Source organism: Piliocolobus tephrosceles, chromosome 5 (genome assembly GCF_002776525.5).
Source record: "Piliocolobus tephrosceles isolate RC106 chromosome 5, ASM277652v3, whole genome shotgun sequence".
NCBI classification, from domain to species: domain Eukaryota; kingdom Metazoa; phylum Chordata; class Mammalia; order Primates; family Cercopithecidae; genus Piliocolobus; species Piliocolobus tephrosceles.
In genome coordinates, this window is record NC_045438.1 from 137,331,866 (window position 1) to 137,341,381 (window position 9,516).

At 39.3% G+C, this 9,516-nt stretch overlaps 1 protein-coding gene across 4 annotated transcripts in view; it reads left to right on the forward strand.

Annotated features, from left to right (window-relative positions):
• The first annotated feature begins 957 nt into the window (after nt 1–957).
• LOC111534655 (HLA class II histocompatibility antigen, DQ alpha 1 chain-like) overlaps nt 958–9,516 on the forward strand; it is a 24,195-nt gene continuing 15,636 nt past the window's right edge. The window contains exon 1 of one of the 4 annotated variants that reach the window (XM_023201217.1): nt 958–976. The gene's annotated coding sequence lies outside the window, so the exon portion shown is untranslated. Of the gene's footprint in view, nt 977–3,353; nt 3,518–9,516 lie in introns of those variants that run through there. The other 3 variants (XM_023201218.3, XM_023201215.3, XM_031935672.1) reach the window with 3 other exon arrangements.

Genomic DNA, 9,516 nt, shown 5'->3' on the forward strand with positions numbered 1-9,516 from the left:
AATACTATTTCAAGTGTATGGTGATTTTTTTTTCTTTTTTTTGAAACGGAGTCTCGGTCTGTCACCCAGGTTGGAGTACAGTGGTGCGATCTCGGTTCACTGCCAGCTCCATCTCCTGGGTTCCTGCAATTCTCCTGCCTCAGCCTCCCCAGCAGCTGGGATTACAGGCACCTGCCACTATGCCCAGCTAATTTTTTGTATTTTTAGTAGAGATGGAGTTTCACCGTGTTAGCCAGGATGGTCTCGATCTCCTGATCTCGTGATCCACCCGCCTCAGCCTCCCAAAGTGCTGAGATTACAGGCGTGAGCCACTGTGCCTGGCCATGGTGATGTTTTTATAGCCACTAAAGATAAGATTTTATGAAACTGTTTAGTGATGTAGAAGATTGTCTAATCTGTAGGAAATTATCCACAGATTAAGTTAAAAAAAAAACTACAAAGACTAATATTACAATTCTGTAAATGTATCTATACTGTGATATTTCTATTTATAAAGACGGGAAGGATCTTAATGACACTCAGAAGACTAGAATTAGGTGATAGAAGAACTACTACATTTTTCTCCTCCCAACAGTCTTAATAGGGCCTGCAGGTCTAAGGTGAGTGGCCTTGAAAAATCTCTGCTCAGGGAAATTTGTATGGAACATTTTAATGTGGAGCATTGTGTAGAATTTCACATATACTGTCCCTGCAGTGTCTTTTTTCCTCTCCTGCAGGTCTTCATGGTCCCCTGGGATCATAGCCACAAAATTTCTGTTCTCAGTTGAGCTCTCAGGTCTACTTTTCAATCCTTTTACATAACTTTACTCATCTCTACCTCTCCCTTCCCTCCAAAGGGTTCTTTTTTATCCACTGTCCTCATGGAAGTAAAATGACGACCTCACCGTACCTCACAAATAAACAGAAGAAGAAAGATGTGAATCCTCCCTAAATCTGATATCTTCAACTTGAAACCCACGAACCCCGTGGTACTCAGGTGAGCAGAGACAGAAGAACACTACGCAGGTTCACACTCTTTTCCCCGAAGAAGGAAAAATTCAGAAAAAAAAACTCCACTCTGTAGTTTTAGAGCAACTTTTGTGGGGGACCCTCCCAGACTGGAAATGTCTGGTCCCCCTATTCTGGGGTTGGGAGCAAGTCCTGACTCTTCAGTGCCATGTAGCCTGGTCTCAGCTCAGGAACATTTCTTTGGTTTTTGACAAAGCTGCAAAAATGTATTAGCCATAACATGTTTGAACCTGTAAGATTTCTAAGTGAGTTTGACAGTAAAATTTTGGATTCTTCAGCTGACCATGAAGACTTCAAAGTGCATTCTCTCTTTAAGTCACCTGGAGATGAATTATGCTGGCCTTGACCAAGAGTGTTTATCTGTGCATAAATCTAATACAGTCGACTTTCCCTATCCAAGGTTTCACATCTGTGGATTCAACCTACCATGGATTTAAATCCACAGATAAGGGTTATTACAGCATTTTATAGAAGAGACTGAGCATCCACAGATTTTGGTATCAGCTGGGGTCCTGGAACCAATCTCCTGGGGGTACAGAGCCACAGTCAAGTATGAGAAACAAAGAGAAGAGGAAGGGCCCATTTCTGTCCATAAAGCATCTACAGAGGAGGGCTTAATCAGCTACATTAATGCAAATTTCCACCTCAGGGCTTGCCCTGGAGAAACACCTCTAAATGAAGACAGTTGGATGTATAAGTGGCCAGATCCACGTGCAATTACTTCTTTAGAAGAATTAAGTTGTAACTTGGCAAATGGTTCCTTGCCTGTGATAGGAATTGTAGCATAAATTCGCTTCTGGGCTACAGTGTAGCACAATTGCCCTCTCTCTATGGTGTCACTCTGAAGTTAGACTGCCTGGGTTTGGATTCTGGCTCCATTTCTTACTAGTGGTGTAGCTTTAGTCAAGTATCCAACTCTTCCATGCTGCAATTTACTAATTGGTAAAATGGGGGAGGGAGATATAATAATACACCTACTTAATGGTATCATTCTAAAAATTAAGTCAGTTAATACGAGTATGATAAAAGCAATTAGAAGAACAGCTGGCATATGGTAAGTACTCAATACATATCATGCACTATTATCATCATTACTATCAATTATTATGATCATCATCATGACTGGGACGTAACACGGCAATTTGTCGACATTTTCTCACCAGCCTGGCTGATAAACGTCCAGTATATCTGAAGAGAAAGTTTCAGAGTCAAAAGCAAAAAGAGGCCTGGCTTTCTTTATATTGGGAGGGAATAAGGAGGAGGGAAGGAATATGAGAGGAATAGGCAATTTGTCCTTTTGGTTTTATTTTAACTACCTCCAGGAAATTAACCTATTCTCACACATCTGGGGAAACAACCGAGTCCATTCCTTCACTTTAATTCTGATTTTTTTCCTGCAATGTACACATCCCAGGATTTTTGGCTGACTGTAAACTGCAAACATCAGGTTCATACCAGTAAGCCAAACTCATAGTTGATTTGGAGGTTCATTGTCAATTTAGTAAACAGTGCCTAGACCATAGAGTCAACCGGCACATCCTGAAACTCACTGGAGACTGCGTGGTCTCAAGAAATGAAGCATCCTCTACTTTTTCACAAGTGCAAACACATTAAGATGCTGCTGTTTACAGCAGTTACTCTTTCCCTGTAGACCTGTGGCTATGAGCTGTCCTTGTTTAAGTCACTTGATAGTGACTCAAAGCACAAAGCACAGGGTAATGCCTGTTCTTTTTTTTTTTTTTTTCTTTTTTTTAGACAGAGTTTCACTCTTGTTGCCCAGGCTGGAGTGCAGTGGCGCGATCTCAGCTCACTGCAACCTCCACCTCCCAGGTTCAGGCAATCTCCTGCCTCAGTCTCCCAGGTAGCTGGGATTACAGGCATGTGCCACCATACCCAGCTCATTTTGCATTTTTAGTAGAGATGGGGTTTCACCATGTTGGTCAGGCTGGTCTTGAACTCCTGACCTTAGGTGATCTACCCACCTTGGCCTCCCAAAGTGCTGGGATTACAGGCGTTAGCCACTACACCTGGCCTACCTGTTCTTTAATCTGACTGTTGAACCCTTCACTTCTCTGGTTAGTTAATTCTCCAGAGGGCGCTGAAAGGACACCCATGTATCATTTGTTATTTACAATTCCTCACCCCAACCCCCAGTCTCCACAACCTCACTCTCTTCTAGTCAGGTTTTGGTGACAGTTGGCCCTTGCGGAAGCTGGTTTAAGTGAAACCAAAATAAGACATTAAATATTTTCCTCTTCAGCAAATCAGAACCCTGTAGGAAGCAATATCATCTGTCTCTGGCAGACTAAGCCACGAAGATTGTAAGAAAAAGTATTTAGTGATGGAGGAAGGAAAAAAGTATCTGTTAACAAGAGCAAAATAATATAAAAAGTATTTAACAAGGAATATAAAGAATCATCAGGGAAAATGTTATAAAACTTTTTTGAGGCCACAAGAGAAGATGAATAAGTGAAGAAGAACATGATGTTCATAGAGAGAAATATAGTAGGTAGAACCAATACAGTTTTGAATTACGTGTTTTCCTGTTGTTGGGTGGAGTGTTCTGTAAATATAACTTAAGTCAAGCTACTTGATAGCATTGTTCAGTTACTCTATATCCTTACCTTTCTGCTTAATTTTTCGATGAAGTACTAAGAAATGAGTATAAAATCTCCAATGATAATTTTGGATTTTCTATTCCTTCTTTCTTTTATGTCAACTTTGTCTCCTGTATTTTGAAGCTCTGTTGTCAGGTGCTCATGCACTTAAGATTGCTATGTCTCTGGAGAAATAACCCTTTATCATTGAGTGATGTTTGTCTTTATCCCTATTAACATTTCTCGCTCCAATTTCTACTTTGTCTAGTATTGCCATAATCATTTTGACTTTCTTTTGATTTCTTTTGCATGGTATATATTTCCCTTCTTTTTACTTTTAATGAAGGTATGTCTTTATATTTAAAATGGGTTGCTGATAGGTTATTGTTCAATATTCCATTTTTATTCAATCTGTTCTTCTCTATCATTTAATTGGTCTGTCTGGACCAATTATATTTAATGCGCTTATTAATATAGTTGAATTATTTTTGCTAGATATTTCTATTAATTCTATGAAATATTTATTTTTAAAATAAGTTTTTTCTTTCTTTTGGATTAGTTGTTGCTGTAGAATTTTACATGTATGTATAATCTATCGTCAAATCTACCTTAGATTAGTATACTCCAGATTTCTCTCTTATTCATTGCGCAATTGTTGTTGTATAATTTCTATCTCGTATTCCATAAACACACAATACATTGTTACTATTTTTATTTTAAAGAGTCTGTTACCTTATAAAGCAATGATTCTTAAATGGGGGCAATTTTTCCCTCCAGTGACATTTGACAACGTCTGGAGATAGTTTTTGTTGTCACTACTGGGGAGGATGTTACTGGCCTGTATTGGGTAGAGGCCAGGGGTGCTGTTAAAAGTCCTATAACACACATGACAGCCTCCCACAAAAAAATAATTATCATCTGGCTCAAAATATTAATAGTTCTCAGGTTGAGAAACCTCATTTTAGAGCATTTTTAAAACTTTTATTTTAAGTTCAAGGGTACATGTTCAGGTCTGTTACATAGGTAAACATGTGTCATAGGGGTTTGTTTTATAGATTATTTCATCACCCAGGTATTAAACTTAGTAACGAATAGTAATTTTTCCTGATCCTCTCCCTCCTCCCACCCTCCACTCTTCAATAGGTCCTAGTGTGTGTGGTTCCCCTCTATGTGTCCATGTATGCGTTGCCATAATTTCGCTCCCACTCATAAATGAGAACATGTGGTATTTGGTTTTCTGTTCCTGCATTAGTCTGCTAAGGATAATGATCTCTAGCTCCATCCATGTCCCTGCAAAGAATATTATCTCATTCTTTTTTTTTTTTTTTTTGAGACGGAATCTCGCACTGTCGCCCAGGCTGGAGTGCAGTGGCATGATCTCTGCTCACTGCAAGCTCCGCCTCCCCAGTTCACGCCATTCTCCTGCCTCAGCCTCCCGAGTAGCTACCACGCCCAGCTAATTTTTTTGTATGTTTAGTAGAGATGGGGTTTCACCATGTTAGCCAGGATGGTCTCAATCTCCTGACCTCGTGATCCACCCTCCTTGGCCTCCCAAAATGCTGGGATTACAGGTGTGAGCCACTGCGTCTGGTGGATTTCATTCTTTTCTATAGCTGCATAGTATTCCATGGTGTATATGTACCAAATTTCCTTTATCCAGTCTATCATTGATGGGTATTTAGGTTGATTCCATGTCTTTGCTATTGTGAATAGTGCTGCAATGAGCATATGTGTACACATGTCTTTATAATAGAATGATTTACATTCCTTTGGGTACATAGCCAGTAACTGGATTGCTGGATCAAATGGTATGTCTGCCTTTGGGTCCTTCAGGTATTGCCACACTGTCTTCCACAATGGTTGAACTAATTTACACTCCTGCCAACAGTGTATAAATGTTCCTTTTTCTCCACAACCTCCCAACATCTGTTATTTTTGACTTTTTAATAATAGTCATTTTGAATGGTGTGAGATGGTATCTCATTGTGGTCTTGATTTGCATTTCTCTAATGATCAGTGATGTTGAGCTGTTTTTCATATGATTGTTGGCTGCATGTATGTCTTCTTTTGAGAAGTGTCCATTCATGCCCTTTGCCTACTTTTTTATGGAGTTGTCCGTTTTTTTCTTGTACATTTGTTTAAGTTTCTTATAGATGCTGGATATTAGACCTTTGTTGGATGCGTAGTTTACAAAATCTTTCTCCCATTCTGTATGTTGTCTGTTCACTCTGCTGATAGTTCATTTTGCTGTGCAGAAGCTCTTTAGTTTAATTAGATCCCATTTGTCAATTTTTGCTTTTGTTGCAATTACTTTTGTCATCTTCGTCATGAAATCGTTGCCCATGCCTATGTCCTGAGTAGCATTGCCTAAGTTGTCTTCCAGGGTTTTTATAGTTTCGGGTTTTACATTTAAGTCTTTAATCCATTTTAAGTTAATTTTTGCATATGGTATAAGGAAGGGTTGTGGTTTCAACCTTCTGCATACGGCTAGCCAGTTCTCCCAGCACCATTTATTGAGTAGGAAATCCTTTCCCCATTGCTTGCTTTTGTCAGGCTTGTTGAAGATCAGATAGTTGTAGGTATGAGGTCTTATTTCTGGGTTCTCTATTCTGCTTCATTGGTCTATGTATCTGTTCTTGTACCAGTACCATGCTGTTCTGGTTACTGTAGCCCCGTAGTATAGATTGAAGTCAGGTGATGTGATGCCTCCAGCTTTGTTCTTTTTGGCTAGGATTGCCTTGGCTATTCAGGCTCTCTCTAGTTCTGTGAAGAATCTCAATGGTAGTTTTTAATAGGAATAACATTGAATCTATAAATTGCTTTGGGCAGCACTTTCTTTTGAAGTTTTTACCAAAAATTATTTGTCATTTGTTTAATGATTAATGCTAAGGAAAGGTATCTGTATAGCCTGGTGGCGTGGTGTGCCCCTGTAGTCCCAGCTACTTGGAAGACTGAGGTGGGGCCTGGGAGTTTGAGGCCAGCCTGAGCAACACAGTGAGAACCCATCTCTAAAATTAAATAAGTAAATAAAAAGATCTATACAAAGAATGTTTACAATACATACATTAGGACTGGGGAGTTCCTGGGAAGAGAATCAATCACTACTGGACATGAGGAGTATCAGTCTTCAGGCAGTCAGCTCTATAAACTGATTCAGATGATTAAGAATTTCAGTCCAAGTCAACAAGTATTTATTCATTACATACCACAGTCTCTGCAAAGTCTTCATGGAATAACCTATTCGGTTTAGCTGTAGAGTACTCTGGAGCTACGGAGAAGGTAGATCTGGACATGGAGGTAATTTTGCATGTTTTTCAGTAGAAGATCATTACAAAGCAATCTTTCCTATTATTATTATTATTATTATTATTATTATTATTATTGAGATGAAGTCTTGCTCTGTTGCCCAAGCTGGAGTGCAATGGTGCGATTTCGGTTCACTGCAAGCTCCATCTCCCGTGTTTACGCCATTCTCCTACCTCAGCCTCCTGAGTAGCTAGGACTACAGGCACCCGCCACCATGACTGGCTAATTTTGTTTGGTATTTTTAGTAGAGATGGGGTTTCACCATGTTAGCCAGGATGGTCTCGATCTCCTGACCTCATGATCCACCCACCTCGGCCTCCCAAAGTGCTGGGATTACAGGTGTGAGCCACCGTGCCCAGCCTCCTCATATTATTTTGTATTGTGCAGTTTATTCAAGTGAGTTATTTAAAACAACTAGTCCATACACATAGGAGTTGTTGCTGACATAATTGGTGGAAATGATATTAAATAACAAATAATTGTTTTTATAAGTTTCCTCTGCTTCATTAATTTTATGATTGTGGGAGACCATGTGACTGGATATCAGCATACAGGACTTTGTATCAGAATATGAGCCTGGGAATCGTAAGAGATTACTTGCAATTCTTCACATTTCTGTATTTTCATCTGTAAAATTCCATAAAGTTTTTTATAAGAATAAATTGTAGCACCTTATTCATATTGGAACTCAACAGTTCTTAGTTCAAGTCTCCTTTCAGAAAGTTTCATTGTGTTTTTAAAGCAGATTAATAAAAATAAGATCTTGACTGGTAGGTGAGTGGGTGGAATTTATTTTAAATATGAGGGCTCTCCAACGCTTGCACACCAAATTCATTTACATATAGCCAAAAGCCAGAGGATATTTATGATAAGTTGCAAAAATAGCTACAAATTCTTTGTAGCCCATTTTGTCAAGAAATGCAATCTATTAACCCACCTCTTGATGTGAGCTAGTACTATGACTTGCTTTGAATAATAGAATGTAATGGAAGTGATGTTGTGAGTTTTAAGTTTCAGCTCAAGACACCTGCTGTTTCTGTCTTGCACAGGAGAGCTTTCCAGGCCTCAGCTGGCCTGCAGGATAATGAGCCCACATGGATGGAGACAGGCCCCCTATCCCTGCCAAACTTATTGGTGCTACAGAGATGTGAGGGACCCCGCCTGAGAAAAGCTGAACCTGCCCAGTACATAAAGACCACTCAGATGGGCTGAGCACAATTTGCTGTCTTACAGAATCATGAGGAGATACTAAACCATTGTTTGAAGTCATTAAGTTTTGGAGTACTTTGTTACATAGAAAAATCTGACAGATACAACAGTCTTCAAAAAAATTTTGTTTTTCAGCAACGTCTGAGCGCTTCTGTGGCTCACAGGCTCCCACACGCCTGGACTGCCACAGGGAGAAGGTTAAATGAATAAGGAAAAATTGACAGGCTTTCCCAGCCCAAAGCATGATGTTATTATCATTATCATTATTAATATTTGCCTTTATGTAGCAGCTACCACTCGGGAATAGTTGCTTATGTCAGACACTGGATTGTATTTAACTTTATAATTGTACTTATCTATCATTTCATTTTACTGTATTAACTATCATCTAATAATTTTCCTTCCGTTTTATAGAAAATAACCTTAAGGCTCAGGTATTTTGAGTGACTTGCCCAAGGTGCTGTAGCTGATAAAATCAAAAGCAGCATGGAATACATATTTATCTGATTACAAATCTATATTCTTTTTACTCTGCTACTCTAGACTCTGTTATTGTTGTGAAGCACCTTTAACTACTGCAAGATAGAAGTCTTGGCCTTCAGAGTAAAACTTCACCAGTGCATAAAGTCAGACTAAAACAATTTGAAAATATACAGAGTCTTAGAGAATGTTATAACTGTTTATTAGAACTAACATAAATTCTATCTAATTTCTTAGAGGGCTTTTAATGATGTCAATTATAACGGCACATCCCATTGCTATTTTAGTTATGGAACCAATGGCATGTCAATAAGTGCTTTCTAAGAAAACTGTTGGACAAAGTACTATTCTGAACTCCAAATTTTATTCCCACTATTAATTTATGAAGAGGACCTTTCTCTTTCTGCTAGACAAAGGTAACAAATTAGCTTTTGTTAAAATGGTATACTGTTCTTCTGAGTTTCATTTACTTATTACCTTACCTTACATTAAAATTATGACCTGAAGACAGAAGCAACTGGAACAAGGTTCACTGTGTTATGGCCAGATGAAGCAGGAAGAGGAGAGAGACAAAACTAGGTTAACAATAGAAATGGCGTCTATTGGGCCGGGTGCGGTGGCTCACACCTGTAATCCCAGCACTTTGGGAGGCCGAGGCAGGCAGATCACGAGATCAGGAGGTTAACACGGTGAAACCCCATCTCTACTAAAGATACAAAAAATTAGCTGGGCATGGTAGCGGGCACCTGTAGTCCCAGCTACTCAGGAGGCTGAGGCAGGACAATGGCGTGAACCTGGGAGGCAGAGCTTGCAGTGAGCCGAGATTGTGTCACTGCACTTCAGCCTAGACGACAGAGCAACACTCCATCTCAAAAAAAAAAGAAAGAAAGAGAGAGAGAGAGAGAAAGAAAGAAAG